Source organism: Chamaea fasciata, unplaced genomic scaffold, assembly GCF_029207755.1.
Source record: "Chamaea fasciata isolate MVZ Bird 193981 ecotype frontalis unplaced genomic scaffold, bChaFas1.0.hap1 SCAF_11, whole genome shotgun sequence".
In the NCBI taxonomy this organism is placed as follows: Eukaryota; Metazoa; Chordata; class Aves; order Passeriformes; family Sylviidae; genus Chamaea; species Chamaea fasciata.
The window spans coordinates 26407790-26424463 of NW_027094096.1; positions in this window are offsets into that span (position 1 = coordinate 26407790).

The following is a 16674-nucleotide window of genomic DNA, read 5'->3' on the forward strand; positions in this document are numbered from 1 at the left end:
AATTAGGCAAGGAGACAGAGCTCACGCCATGCGTAACCACACGCACACACACAGAGCATCCCCCTTGCCTCCTTGTCCCAGAATGTTTACCACCTCATATTTTCATTTGGCCAGATGAGGATGGTCTAGATAGAAAAGTGTGTTTCCAAGGCACCAGTCAGATTTGTGGTTTTGCCTAGAGATACCTCTAGGAATGAGAAAGGAAAGGAAATCAAGGTCAAAATGCCTTGTTCTCCTCACAGGGCAAGGGCATAGTTGATGTTTTGGCAGCCTTGGTGACTGAACAGGGGGAGGGAAAGAGAGAATAATGAAAACCAAGCTGGGGCCACTGGCTCAGGTGGATTCAGAGCACTCTGCTCTGTTAAAAATAATTTAATGAGAAAAAGGGTTGGAGAAAGAGCTACATGGTGGACAATGGAGGGGAGAAAAAGTGCCCTTGCACTAGATCAACCACAAAAGTTCTGTGACAGCTTCACCACCAAGTTGAGAAGATTTAACATTGAAATAACTCCCGTCCTTCAAAAATCCTCCATGTCTCCAAAATACGAATTGTGTAGGGGAAAAAATTAATTTAATACGAACTCTATACTAAAGGCAGCAGCAAATATTTAACTACCCAGCAAGGCAGGAAATTGCAAGTTTAAGACTGTATCTCTGGACTGTATCTTAGGACTCCAGGTATTGTGTTAGATCACAAGTGACACCAAACCTGAGTGATCTGCAGCTGTGGGTGCAGTCAGAGCTTACAGACTCAGCCAGGACTTGGACTAGAAAAGGACTTTTGAGGATTTTTGGGACTCTTGGCATTGAAGGACTAATGTGATATTGAGGACTGTTGGAACTGAAGTGGATCCTTACTATTATCATTCTAATGTTAAATGGTTTTGCTAAATTTTCAAAGGAAATATCCTCTCCTTGGATGTCCAGCAAATCTTTAAGAAAAGCTTCATCTTGCATGTGATGCTCAAGAGTAAATGCTGCAAATTGTATTTACTTCATATTTGTTTTTGTTGTTGGAGACAAACCAGTGGCAATTCATAGGTAAGCATTTTTCAGTTTTACAGCAGGTAAATAAGAGTCTTTAATGCTCTTGTTTCGAAAGACGCATTCCCGTTCTTAATTTTTTACATATTAGGAATCTGCCAGTTTTGCCTCAGTTTGTACTGGGTGTTTCTCCATGCCCTAATCGCTGTGGTTGGTGAGAACACCTGCAGCCCAAAGCTCTGCTAACTTGTCTTGGCAGCTGTGGTTTGTATCCCTGTTTCTGGGGTGGTTGCTCATTCTGCTTTGTCTTTGAAGTTAACTTAGGCTTGCTGTTAAAAAACATGTGTGATTTTCCCTTTCCGGAATGGTTTATTTTCTCACTGACTGACACAAATCTCCCCTAGTTGTCAAAGTTCATTAAAAATCCTTGTCTCTCATTATGGACTTGGATAAACATTAGTGAGTTCCATGTTCTTTTGCTTTCCTGCAGCGTAAGCAATTCTCAAAACACGCCATAAAGTTCAGTGGCAATGATAAACCCTTTGCTTCTCACTCCCTGAGGAGGAGCTGGATGAAAGTCCTGTGAACTTGCCTGATTTTTATGGGTGCTGCTGGTAATTAAGGAATCATTTGAACAGAATGATGAATTTGCTGAATTTGAACAGAAAATGCCTCAGTTCTTTGAGTGTGTCTGGCAGGATGTAATCTCTGGGACCAGATGGAAAAGTCCTCTAAGGTTTGAACACCACTCAGTGCAGTCTCCAAAACCACCCGAGCACGTCTGCATTGCAAACAGCCATTGATAACCGTTCCTGTTAATAATGTGGAATATTTGGCTGCTGAAGAAAATGCAGCAAAGGCTGGAAACTTGGAATCCTACCAGTTTAGAGAGTTCCCCCTTGCTTTCTGAGGGGGAAAATCCATCAGTAAAAATGGAAGAAAGATAGTATTTTCCATTGACATCAGATTAATAAGAACGGGAAAATAAAGACTGACGTTTTCGGATATCAGGATGCTGGTGGATTTCGGTGCATTTCATCCCGCGGGGCCCCGGCGCAGAAGGAGCCCCGCGCGGCAGCCGCGGGCCCGCAGGCGCGGGCACGCCGCTCCCGAGGCAGGCGGGAAGCTGCGCGCCTTCTCCCGGGAGGCGGCCCGGCCCCGGGGAGGCGGAGGAGGCCCGGCCCCGGCAGGGCAGGCGGCCCGGCCCCGGCAGGCGGCCCGGCCCCGGCAGGGGAGGCGGCCCGGCCCCGGCAGGGGAGGCGGCCCGGCCCCGGCAGGGGAGGCGGCCCGGCCCCGGGCAGGCGGAGGAGGCCCGGCCCCGGGGAGGCGGCCCGGCCCCGGCAGGCGGCCCGGCCCCGGCAGGCGGCCCGGCCCCGGCAGGGGAGGCGGCCCGGCCCCGGCAGGCGGAGAAGGCCCGGCCCCGGCAGGCGGCCCGGCCCCGGCAGGGGAGGCGGCCCGGCCCCGGCAGGCGGCCCGGCCCCGGCAGGGGAGGCGGCCCGGCCCCGGCAGGCGGCCCGGCCCCGGCAGGGGAGGCGGCCCGGCCCCGGCAGGCGGCCCGGCCCCGGCAGGGGAGGCGGCCCGGCCCCGGGCAGGCGGAGGAGGCCCGGCCCCGGGCAGGCGGCCCGGCCCCGGCAGGCGGCCCGGCCCCGGCAGGCGGAGAAGGCCCGGCCCCGGCAGGCGGCCTGGCCCCGGGAGGCGGCCCGGCCCGGCAGGGGAGGCGGCCCGGCCCCGGGAGGCGGCCCGGCCCCGGCAGGCGGAGGAGGCCCGGCCCCGGCAGGCGGAGAAGGCCCGGCCCCGGCAGGCGGCCCGGCCCCGGCAGGCGGCCCGGCCCCGCGGAGTGCGCCGCGGCCAACAGTGCCATCCTGCGGGCAGCGCCCGCCCCTGCGCGTCCGGGGGAGCTCGGCAGCCGAGCAACGCGCCTGCCTCTGCCCGTGCCTTTCAGGGCCGTCCAGGCTTTCTGAGCAGTTATCTGTTCAAAACTCCGGGATCAGGGCTTGTCTCCTTCCGTGAACAGACTCCCGGGCTGCCCAAATCATCTGGTAGTTTATCCCGTGAATCAATATCTGATATCAAATGCGGTTGTGCACAGCAGCATCTTGCCTCCTTGCATCCCTTGTGACCTTTCTTCCTTGCTTTCCTATTGTCATTCAACGAGTAGGAGCATGGAAATCCACCTCGAAAGGCATTTCAGCAAATAATAGTCAATCCTACTTTATAAAGGATGATTTATGGTATTATTTCTGTTACTCGTTATTGGCTCCATTCCTTGAGATGATGAAGGACCTATCTTTATTAACCTCAGCTGGCTGAAAACATTTCATCTATGAGTTTTTCTGAAGAAATGCATCTCGGTAGCTCATGATGGAAGGCATCTGCGCTGACCCATCAGCGCTGCTGTGACTTTCAATATATTATACTTAATAACGGATAAACATCCTTAGCCAGAAACAGAATCCTGCACTGCAGCTTGATTACATCTGCAAAGAGCAGTGATTGCCCTGACTATTTGAATACAAAAGCAATGAGCGATGGCAAGCAAACACAATCTGTTTAAAGCCCCACTGGTGAAATACTTTCAATGCTCAGACCAAGGGTTTGTCATTTTTCCAGGGTGGCATGTGCTCCCCTCAGTGATTGGAGCAGTTTTCCCAAATCTGGGTGGGGAGATGCTGAACACAGAGGGAGTTTCCTCTGGAAGTTGCACTTTTCGAAGTAAAAGTGGAGCAAAAATGGCCTCATAAAGGATTTCTGGAGCAATGCAGTCAAGAGGAATAGCCGCTGTGGATTTCTTCATGCCGAGGCTGGGTGCTGCCTGGAGGATAATGTTTGGACAAATGTAACCACTGTGCTCAAGCAGGATGATTGTGAGTAAAAGAACTACCCTGACACATTGCTGTTATTTGCTTTTAAACCCATTTTAAAGAACTAATTGATACCGTTAAATTTATTTTTAGGAAAAAATCCTTAATCGTGAACAAAGGTAGTATAAAACTTAGTAAAAGACTGAAGCCTTTGATGACAAATTTATATCTACCTTTGTTCCATTAGTAGCCTCTGTGTTTTGAGGGCCTCTGTGAGTCTCACTGATATTGATTTGATGCTCTGGGTCTGCAACAGGTCAGACGAGATGGATCTCTTGTCGGCATCACCTGGGAGGCCACAGCTTGTGGAGTGCAGGTAGCAGCATTCAACTTCAAAGGCTTACTAGAATTTTAATGGGTAGATATTACAATAACAGGTTTTTGTGGGATATCCAGAGTTTTCCTCCTTACCAGGCCAATTAATTTAAAGGAAAGTAGTAAGGAAAAAAAAAAAAACAAACCCAAAAAAACAAACCCAAATCAAACCCAACCAAAAGAACCTATTCAATTATTTCAGATCTCTTCACCATTTTTCTTGTGAGCACGATATTGTTATGTTACTGTTGCGTTCTGATGTAGAAAGCAAAGAGTTTTCTTTGTTGGGGCATAATTGATTTATATACAAACACATATACATACATATACAGTATATATTGCTGATGCAATACCCAAAGGGAAAGAAAGTAGCAAAACAGACATTTTGGTTTGTTTGTTGTCAGGAAATGTCATGATTCATCTTTCATGAGCATCTGCAAATATGCATCTGCCAAATCTATTTTACTAAAAGCTTGTTCTCAGCCAAACATATTCTCACCCCAAGAGTACAACATTTTTGATTGACAAGTAGAAAAGGACTAATGATTATTTGAATGTCTCTACACATTCCCACACTCATTTTCTGCTGCACAATAGGAACAAGGACCATGATTCACTCTCACAGTCACATGGTAGGAATAACTTTATTGTTTTTTCTGTTCTGTACACATCCTTTGGAAATGACACAGGGGGAACAAACAAGGCCTTGCAGGATGAAGGGTAGGGCCCACCCTCAGTGGCTACCTTTGCTTAAAAATTTAGTTAGTTCCTAGCAGTAATTCCAGAGCATTGCATTCTAGTCTGCATGAGGCACTATTAATGAAATTAAATTTATGGAAGTTGCTGTCGCTCTTGCTCTGCTATTAAGAGGATCTATGGTAGTCCAAGAGTTAAAACTGTGGTAAATTATCAGGGCTCATCAGGCCACACAGTTTCCTGTCTCTCTCTGATTTCGTTCATCTCTTGCTCTCACACGTAGAGAACAGAATTTCCATTATAGATGTGCAATGAAATTGTAACCAATGTTTTAACAGGCTGAATGCAGAACTTGCACTGGGGCATTAAACTGAAGTTTGCTGTCTTCTAATAAAGAAATAGTCTGGTATTCTGGGACTACTCTTCATTTCGAGACTAAATACTGCAGAGCACATGAAGTTGCTACTGAGCTTCTGACAGTTCTGAGCCACTCTGTTGGTTTTCATTAGGAGCAGGGCAGAGAAGGGAGAGGAACTGTTCTTATTTATTTTGGCAAATGGAGTTGTCAACATCTTCTGAAATCAGCAAACAGTAAACACAAACTGGGGACATTAAACTTCATTTAAAGTCACTGACATAACTTTTGTCCCATGATTAGGAATAAAGCTCAGGCATTTTAACACGCAGTGCTTCTCTCTAATCTTGAACTCCAGGTCATTTCAATATAGAAATGAAACCGTACCTTCCAAATTGCAACTAAATGTGCATGGCATGACATCATAGTTTGCCATGAGGATTATTTTTGAGTACTGTCAATGTTAAAGCACAGAACGATCCCCGATTATTTCCAAGTATCATTTTGTAGTATAAGAAATTAGATTTTTAAAAGAAAAAAAAAAAGCTGTGTTCCTTCTTCATCCTTAGTGGTGAATTGACAGCATTTCATTAGTCTATATTGTGTCTCCTACATCGACAGCTCCATTTCTGACTTAATCTGCTTTTTTGCCGGAGAAAAAAAGTTGATTAACCTCACCTTGTTTAATGTTTAATTGTATTTTTATCTTCTTTCTAAAAGTAGCAAATCCATCAGTAAAATGTTTTGGGGTGTGTAAATTCCCTGTTGCTGTCCATAAAAGCCATTTTAGAAGGATTTTCCCCTTTCTACTCTTTTTTTTTTTTTTGAAGGGGGGGTGGGGGGGCATTCTCTTGATTCACGAAGACTAAAAAAATATTCAGAACAACAACAACAAAAAAAACCCCAACAGAACCCTGTGTGGTTCATTTCTTTTCTAATGTGGGGTGAATTTCTGAATGAGCTTTCTGTGCTGGAAATGCAAATACCTGTTTTGGCTAACTCCCCCCCGTCCTGCTGCCCACCCCTCTGAGGTGCAGATTGGAGTCATGGTCTCCTGTATAAAAAAGGATAAGTGAGTTAATAAAAAATAAAGTACGTAGGAGGCCAGAGTAAATGGAGCATATAATTTTTTCATGAACTGGTCTCTTAAGTTTCATTTTGCAAGGTGTCGTGATTTCCTACATATTTATGAAAATATGAAAGAGTGAACTCGATGCTTAATGTGCAATCTACTTAGCAATTTTAAGTAAGGCTGTATCTTGCTCTCCCTGTCAGGAAAGCCAGAATCTTCTGCAGGCACCACCACAAATGATAGCGAGATCTGTTACGAGTTTCTGCAACACTGCAAACCTTCCTCCAGAAATACTTACAGAACAAGTCTGCGTGCCAGTTTGTGCTGTTTGGTAACATGAGAGCAAAAACATTGCCAAACTGATTCTAGAGGATGGAACGTGATCCTTCAAGACTAAAAGTTGCTTAAGATTGATATTGTACACATGATAAACATTTAAAATAAAGCACAACTCTTAACAGAGATGGGTGAATACAAACTTCTGAAAAACTTATGGGATAGAAGTGGGTTTGTTTTTTTTCTAACACCCAAATGGTGTTTTCAATCTTGAAAGCTCTAAAGCAGTTTATAAAGATAATTAGGCATAAATGTCCCCATTTCACAGCTGTGCAAACAGAGGGAAACAGTTCTGTAACCTACTTACCAAAATCTTACAGAGGTAAGCAAATCTTGAGCCACCAGATTGCAAGCACTGGTTCGTTAACATTGCTTTTTTGTGCCTGCTTCTTTGTAGCTAAATTAATTAATATTGATATATCAAAGCAGCCATAGTAGACCTAGATCCCAAGCTTGTAAGACGACCTGTTTCATTTCTGTGTCAAGTTACATTTCTTTGATAAGACATCAGCTTCAGAACAATTCAATATATTTCACTTCTGTGCCTCATTGCAGGCTTTGAATACTTCTAAAATTTCCATTTTCGTGGAAAAGGAAGGAAGTTGTGAAGCAAGAGGTAGCGCTGCGAGAGCATCAGACCCAGGAATGGTGCAAGGAACCATCCAGGAAGTTGCAAGGCATTCAGGAAAGGTGCTTGTAAACACACAGGCTTTGCAGTTTTCAAAGTACACAGCATATAGGCTCCTGCTTTAGCAACATCTCCATGACAACTGCTTTATAATTCATGCCACATAATATATAACTTTGCTGGGGAAAAAAAAAAAAAGGCTCTGCCAACATGCTAACCAGGCCACGTTCGTGAAAATTAAATGAACCGGAAAGATTTTTTAGCAATCAATTAACCATTAAATGAAGCTTAAGGGACATTAGACAGTAAGAATGACAGTATTTATGGCTTTGATGTGATCATGAAATCTCATCCTTTGCTTCTCCACCATTCTCACCATTTCAAATCCCTATAATTGACACTCATGCAACATTTCAGTCAATACCTATAAAAGGGAATGAGGAGCACGAAATGGCTCTTTGGCATTTAATGAGTAAATACAATCCCACTGAGCTTCGTATTGCAGAATTTTTTTGCTAATCAGTCTTTTTTTAACTGAAGGAGCTGAACTGTTTGAGGCATATCAACAGGTTTGGGGGTTGGCAAACAATAGGATGATAGCAAAGATAATGGGAAAAATGTGTTCTAATCCAGTCCAGAGAATTAAAACTATTAAAATGCCTTTCCCAGTTATTGCTTCAATGCCAAGGAAACCAATCAAATAAAACTGCTGCTGTAAGATTAATAGACATTCTGAAAGGTATGAAATGCAGTGCAAGTTTAGTTCTGTAAATTTACCGAGACAAGAGAGTCATAGATAAATTGTGAGAGGGAGGAACAGATACTAAGTTTGTACTGGCTGTATCCTGCTTTAGGAGGCAGAAGATGGAAACAAGGGTAACATGTTTCATGTTCAATGGATTTTGAGCATCCTATTAGTTGTTCTGGTTTAATTAACATCTTCTTGTTTTTAACTGGTAATTTTATTTTAAGCCTCAAGTCTAAAAAATGCAGGGACGCAGGCCTTGAATCTTTCACAGCATAAAAAGGAGATATGAACCCATCATAAGACTGCCCTCTTGCTTTTATGCTGAGTTTTATATTTGGAACTATGTGTTGTAATGTAGGGAATATGTATTGATTTCAGAACTGAGGAGCAGAAACTGCACAAGATATCAATAGGAAGGAATTATCAAATGACAAATTACTTTTGTTGGGTAATAAAATTCAGTTAAAAAAGCACCAAGGCAAAGAAACACATTCTGGAATGAGAAACACAAGTCCAAAACACAAGGATCTCCTCATGAGACAAGTTGCTGACTAAAGTTTACAGGTTTTAGCTACCAAAAAGACAAGCTTAACTCCCCAGTGAGACCTAATTCAGAAAAATTACTTTACTGGCCAACTGACAGCAGCCATGCAGAGCTAATCCCAAAGCAGGTTGTTCTTAAATCAGAAACACATGATGATTTTGACTTTTTTCTGACTATCTTTCCTTACTGTATTTCCTCCAGTGGCTGAGAGGAGAATTGAACTCAAACTTCCAGCAACATTTCAAAATAGCACTGATGTTTCACCCTTTTTTGCAGGGTTCCAGGTATGCACTTTTATGTTGAGATTTATGTGACTCTGGAGCAGAATTTAGAGGGGCTTACAGAGAGGTGGAATTTTGGTTTGAAAATAGACTAAACCTGGTGCTTGAACCTAAGGAATTGAGGTAATTCTTTGTCTCACGTGTTCAGGGGTATATACTAATGTATGTTGTGGAGTTTTATTTGTATTGACTGTCGTGCTCCTCAGTTACTGGGGCCTGTACTTCTGCAGAGCACTCAGAATTTAACAGCGGGGGAGTGGAAGAAGGGGAACATCTTGTACAGCATAAGGACAGTTTAATTTTCCACAGCTAAGAATGATAAAAATCTCCCAGTAGAGTTGAGCTGCATTTTTCTTTTAAAGAACAAAAAAAAATTAAGCTACTCTTGGTAGTTTCTGCAAGGTCCCTAGTCAAACTTCGGCTTTCTCTTTTAGCAGCAGGTCACATTAGAAATAGTTAAATAAGAAATGAAGGAGGCAGTTGCACACAAATATTGATGCCAACAATCAGTTTGTTCATTGTTTCATCAGTTTGTTGTTGCCTATTCCAGCCAGAGTAGCTGGGGGTCTGGGCTGAGTGAGGTTGGCCCTTCCAGAGAGGAGAATTCTCAGTAACAGCACTGTGAATTAGGGAACTCTTTTCTGGTTTAGTTATGTTGACCACTGAAAAGTATTTCTTTTTTTTTCTGGCCATGTCATTCCATCTTTCACTGATTCCCCTGACCCTGTGTATTTATTCTTTTCCTTCTGTCTGCAATCCATAGGGTTCTGGAATATCTTTTCCCTCGTAGATGCAGTATTTGCTCTGTTAATTCTTCCTTTTCTCTCTCTCTTTGAAGACCTACTGCTATGTTGAACCATCTTCCTACATCCCTGTCTTCAACCTTCATCCTCCACATCCTAGGCCTCTAGGCTGTGCTGCTGAACATGCTGATTTTTGGGCCTTGTACAATGCTAAGAATATCAGTGTTTAACAAATATCAGGATGGGAAAGGCACAGTTGCTAGAAGAGAAATAAATAGCTCGGGAAAAAAAATCGAGATACTGCTGCCTCTGCAACAGCCACTGGCTGCACTGACTGTAAAATGTAACTAAGTACTAAATTGTCAGTTTTGGTGTGTGCTAAAGAAAGCAAGCAATGTCGCACAGGCAGATGTTTACTTTCCATTATCCTGGCAACCCCCAGTATATAGATCCTTGTGGTGCAATGTAAACTCCTTTCAAGATGACATTTAAGAGGAATTTAATCTGTATAGAGCACTAACAAACTGAAGCACAGCGGATTTATTCATTTAAGAGAATTATTCATTTAATTTTTGCCATTTAGTATTTATATTCATTTACCATTCATTTATTCCCTACATTTTTATTCATTTATTCATTTATCAAATATTCATTTTAATGGTTTTCATTATCACTATAGTAACTGTAGGGACAGATTTGCAATAATTTTATTCCTTAAATAGGTTTAGTCTTGGAAAATCTACAGAACAGGGTAAGGCCACTTGCTTGTCAGGTTCATTCCCTTCTCTCAGAAGTGTTTGTCCCCTTACTCCCCTTGTTTCTTTACAGTTCTCCCTAATTTCTCTAAAATTCCTTTCTATGTTTTATGACAACAGCTTAGTTCAGTGATATTGGACCAAATGTTTAACTGATGTGTAGTGCTGAAATCTGAGTGTGTTACTCAGTGCTTTGGATACTGATGCAGTCTCCTTGTTTCTCCATATATTTTTCTTTTATTTTCCCTGTTGAATGGCTTTTCCTCAAAAATTCACCTCCTATTCCCTTCTAATGCCAGTTCCATTTCTATGTAAATGAGACCCCTGCAAGGCAGGGAACAATGACCTTCTAAGCAACAAGTGTTTTGGACTACAGCAGAAGAAAGTCTAAACCTCTGAAAACATTGGCTTCTGTGTATGAATTTCCATTGCAGCACTGAGAATTCATGTCTTTTGTTAGAAAAAAAAAATATATATATATGTATATACACACACACATATATATATTCTCTAATGTGAAATCAGTGGATGAGTAATATCTTTCAACTTCACTAAGCATCAGACTGTGCTGTTGATGAAAACAAGGCTCATCTGATACCTTTTGTACAAGGCCAGATCTCTTGAGTTGGTATTCTAGTTCTTTTGTTACAGCTGTATAGACAGATCAGTGCTTATGCACTGGAGTCCTTGAAGTATATTACCAGTCACCTAAAAGGATATCTTCCTGTGTGCAGTGAAACTTTATCCTGGGGAGCAGGATGTCCACAGATGCTCGAGCCCAGGCTTGTTTTTGGTGAAGGATTAAATTGTTTGTGGTTTTCAACCTTCCATCTTCAGTGAGCCACAACGTCCCAGAAAGCACCTCTGTGACTACTTCAGTGCTCCTTTGCATCACAACTTCAAACCAGTGTCAGGATCTCATCTTCCCTATCTAAAACTTTTCTTCCTTAATCAAACACTGCATTTGAAACTTAAAGTCAATTTTCTTCAGCCAACCCTAAATTCAAGCATCATGGAATCTTTCACAGCATATCTGTGCTCTGAGTTGTGTCAGAAACTTTGGAGCTGTGTCAACAACAGAAACACAGCTGGAATATTTTCTGATTGCTTGGTTAGTACCTATATTTAACACTTGCAATTTTTTTATTATTACTGTTTATATCACCAGAGTAGCAAGAAAACCCCTGTCCTTATAGAAAGCATGGTGAACTGGGTATCTCCTATAATTCTATATTTAGTAAACCAAACTGCTTCAGATATTTACATTCGAAAGGTTATCTTTGTTAGCAGAAGAGCTAGAAGTAATTTTCTTTGCAATGAGATCTTAAGTTTGTAGAGTGTGTTGTGACTCTGCAGCAAAAACACTTCATATACCCCAACCTGAGGCTGCAACTCTAATTTGGAGAACCATTGCTCTGGAGGCTTTTTATCAGCTCCAAAAATGTCTTATCTCTGGTTGCTTTTAACTGCGTAATAAGAGATCATTTGAAATAGGCAATGTCTTCTTAAGGGTTCATAATCTAAAGCCCACAGTTGTCAGTGAACGTTCCTTGATTTCAGGGACTCTGAATCCAGGTGTTTATTCATAATATGTGGTGTTGGCTTAGCAATTTTAGTGGTATTAAGATATGAGGAAACGGACTGCCTATTAAAGCGAGACAGAAATATTCTGGTGGCATTTACTTTGTCAGATAAAGCCTTGGAATTCCTGTGAATCCAAATATTTTTCAGCAGTCTGCCTCCTTAATTAACCTCTGCCTGAGAAAGCAATCCTTTTTCCAGCTCACCTGTCCAGCTCCTCCCAGCTCCTGAGAGTTCTTGTTGCCCTGGAGAGGAAGTCCCAGGGCTTTTGGAGAGCTGCAGTTCCATCTGCGGTGTTACAGCCTGCAGGAGCCTTGGGTTTCCCTTCCTGAGGCTTATTTCCCTGAGGGTAAACCTGGAAGGTTAGGCCCAGGCACGGCATAAAACTTCATTAATATAAATGTCTATTCTTCTTTACACTCCAAATAATTTTCTTCAAAATATTAGAACTTCCCAAAAAAAGTTGGGTATTTTTAAACCAGTCACAGAAACTTGTTTAAAAAAAAATAATAGTCAAAGTGTACATTCAATTAAGAGGAGATTGAGTTTTTACTTTCTTTCATCTCGTCTTCTCACACAGTGTTTGATCGAGTTTTTAGATTTGAGAGAGTTTCCCTCCCCTCCCCCTGAGCAGGGATTGAAGTCAGTGGGAAGAGATCTGATGTGTGCTTTACCCCTCTGGTGTGTGCATGTGTGTTTTTTTCATTAAATCTGCACATTAACCTGATGGCCTTTAGGCACAATACTTCCTGAAAAACTTAGGCGTGCTGGTTATTGCTTGCGCTCCAACTCCAGATCCTCTTGCAAACACTACAGGGACCTCATTAAATTCTGCAGCTGTATTACCCTCCTTCTTTATTAACTTCCTTCAAATATCCTGCCGTGGCCTAATGTCTTCTCTTGTCAACTTCACTCCACTTCATACACCTGAAGGAGACTTTATTGTTCTTATTTCCTTGCTCTGAAAACTTCATTCACAACCAGTTTTGACTTCTCAGGATTTTTTTTAGCTCATCCCTCCATTGTATCAGCCTTTGTAGTCCCTTGATAATATCCTGTGCTTTTTAGGCATGACATGCATTTTTTAATCACTATTTTAATTTCCTGATTTAAATCTAAATAGGGCAAGAAGAACAGCAGAAACGTAGGTGGTCTTGTAATCTTTTCCTTTGTCCTAAAAATAAAAAGGAGAACTTGCAGTACCATAAAAAAATAGTATCAAAACCTGGAGCAATTTTAGCTTTATTTTTAGGAAGCTGTTAGTCCAGTGAGTAAGTAGGTGGCTCAATTCACTAAATAAAAGCAGCTGAATTCACTGGTGTATCCTAAAAGTTGGAGCCACAACCTCTCAGCGCCTCTTGAATCTGGCCACACGGGTTTTGTATCAATTCCTCCAATTCTTGCTCCCACTCCAGGCTCTTCTCACCTTCAAGGCAAACACTCATATTGCGGGAAAGGTGAAAGATGCTTTTGTGAGAGATTTCTACCTATTATATCCAGATTTACCCACATATTGACCTGTACACAGAAACAAATCTCAACTTTTTTACCAGTTTCAAGGGACTTGGTTTTACACACTTCATTGACCATCACTTCTTCACATTATTTCCAATCTCTTTTCGTTAGAGAAAGACATGTTGGGTCCTGTCTCTGTGTCACTCTCAGCAATAAATGAACACGTAAACATGTTTCAGTAAAATTAAGGATACAGGAAAAATTAATATTAAACTCATCTTAATGAAAAATTGGGAATTATATAGACAGGAAAATTATTTCAATAAAAACATATAGTAAAGGAATGTGACAATTATCTCATGCTGAGCCAGCTCAAGTCAGCATTTAAAGAAGTCTATATGCCTACTTGCAAGTACTTATGATGATCAGTGCAATCTGTTGAACAAAGTCAACTGGGCAAGACTAATGCCAAATCAATTACAATCACTAATGTCTCATACAACTACAGAGCAAAAATATTCTCAGTTAAGCATAACATTCATTGCAGGCAGCAATACCTTCATAATCTGAGATTCTCAAATCTAGTCTGGTGAAGTACAAGGGAGAATTTACCGCAGGTTAACACTTTCCAATGCGATTGTTCCTAAAATTTTCTTCTTATTCCAGTTTTATGGTTCATTTTCTTATGGTTGCTCGTGTTCCTACCACGCTGAAATGGAACTTGGGTCATTGTTGAATATTCAGTGTCTCACTGGTCTAACAGATCTTCATTCTAATCACTTAAAAACTATTCCTGTTGATTTCAGAACATTTCTTGAATAAATCAGAATTAATTATGGGATGCAGAACTCAGTTTCTCAAATGATTCATGGCGGTTTATGAGGAAAAAATAGATTCAAACCTGCTGAAATTACTCCTACCTACAGAGAGATCTCAGTGTGATTATATTTTCACAGGTTGATAAAGAGATCAAGGGAAGTGCTTTGCTCTAGGATTTCCTTGGATCAATTAATGGGGCAATTCCAGCTGCCCTGTGTTGTACTTTACCACCGCAGTATCCTCAGCAGTCCGAGATGCAACGGTGGTGCCAACTCTGTGTTCCTTACCTTTCTATCAAAGCTTTAAACATTAAAACTTGATCATAAAATCGTGGGATCAATCAAGACTGCCTTATTCCACCCCCTGCCATGGGCAGGGACAGCTTCCACTATCCCAGGCTGCTCCAAGCCCTGTCCAACCTGGCCTTGGACACTTCCAGGGATCCAGGGGCAGCCACAGCTTCTCTGGGCTGTGCCAGGGCATCACCACCCTCACAGGGAAGAATTTCTTCCTAATATTTAATCTAAATTTACCCTCTTTCAGTTTAAAGCAAATTTTCCCTTGTCGTTTCACTACATGCCCAAGAAAGATACTCCCAAATCCTTTATTCTGCAGAATACCCATGAAGAGATATCCCATTTTAAAATGCAGAAGATGTTCCTTTGTTACTATTTCTCTCAGTTGGGTTCCCTGACGAATTTGATACTCATTTTGGCTGCTTATGCTGGTCAGCTCTCCCTGACCACACAGTGTGCCCCATCCTGGCTGTGTGAACTCGAAGTCAGGCCAGGAAATCCGCAAAACACAGAGTCCTTTTCACCTGCACCCTGTGCTTACAGCTGAGTGTTTTCTTGTCACAGGGATGTGCTCCTCCAGGGATATGCACACATGGAATTCAGGCGCACTGGGGATGCACGAACCTGAAAAGCACTCACAGAAATCACACTGAAAACTTGTTTTCTTCCGAGTTAGTTGCTTGTTTGTTGACAGGGAGTGAGCGCAAAGGATGGGTGCTGGAATGGCTTCAGGCAAGGGCAGATCTAAAGGGGAGGCCAGTCTGGGGCTGCCTGGTGTGTCAGCCCCAGGGGAAAATCAGGGACTGGCAATGCCGAGGCAGTGACACCCACTAAAAACTACTGCTGCTGCTGCTGCTGAGGAGGGCTTTGCTCAGTTTGATACTAGATATTCCTACAGTAATTGGTCGAAAAGGATAAAAAGAACCACTAAACCTACCTCTTAGGTAGATGAGATGTTTAAAAAAGAGATGTTTAAGTCTTTTTCATGGCTGTAAAGAACAAGAATAGAAAGCAGAGTTAATATTCGTTTTTAACAACTCATCTTTACTCTCTCAGGATCCTGGGAAAACACCTGCTGAGTATCCTAGACCACCCAAAAGATGCTGTACAGAACTGACATCCTTTTCAGCTGAGGGTCCCAGGAAGGTGTTTTTTCATAGCAGAAAAAATATTTCGTTTAAGGAATATTTGAAATTTTTCGGAATTGCTTAGTAGTTAAAAAAACCCAGCAACTAAAAGTGCTGTGGGAGATGGAGAGGGGGATAACACTTCAACACCTTTCTACTAAGCTTAAACTACAGCCTAATTATTTACACATATGATCATTTTGCTGTTCATTAGCTGTGCTGTGGTTCACTTAGGGTTTCCCTGTATAAATAACTCAACAAATGTGCACCATAACACAAGCCTTGTGAGGTGCGTTTGTTTATAAGCTCTTAGAAGTTATAAAATACACTTTGAGTATGTGTTTATATACTTTATTCTTTACTTCTTTATGTGTTTATATCTGTATCTTTGAACTTACTCTCGTGTAGGGCTAAAGGCCCGTGGCCCGCTGTCCTGGTGTCCCTGGCATGGGGCTTGGCCCTGTGGTTTGGGTGACCTCAATCTGTCAGCTCCATCTCAGAGAATGTGTGAGAGTGTGTTTAACTCATCCCCTGGCACTGCACAGTGAGGAAGTTCTGGGCTCTCCAACAGCCTGTCAGGAATTCAGCTGATGGTACGTGTGGATCTCAGAGAGAGAGAAATGTCGGGCAAAACATTTTGTGTTTAGCGAGAGGCGTTTCCTGACAAAACTCTGCTGCGCTGAAAATGTTTTCCATTCTTCTGCTGCTGCTTAAAAAACCCCCTAAATCTGCAGCCAACTGCTGCATAGTAAATGCATGTAAATTGTAATTTACGTCAGAGCAGGCTGTGATGCAACAACGTCTTTGTTCCCTGGGAGCAGAGGAGTTGCAGGCAGAGCAGAGGTTTGCTCAGATCCCAGGTAATAAGTCTGACTTTGTCACTGCTATGCCCCCACTGCTGATCAGCAGCTTTGCTAAGCTCTGGCTGTGAAAGAAAGCAAAATCTTCACACATTCCCAGTTACTGTGATTCTTATCTTCATTTTTGTAAGATATGATTGTCCTGCGCTACTGAGTTCTTTTATTTGCTAATTGTCAATACAAGTTCTGCCCATTATTGTGGTAGTAGTTCCCTTTTA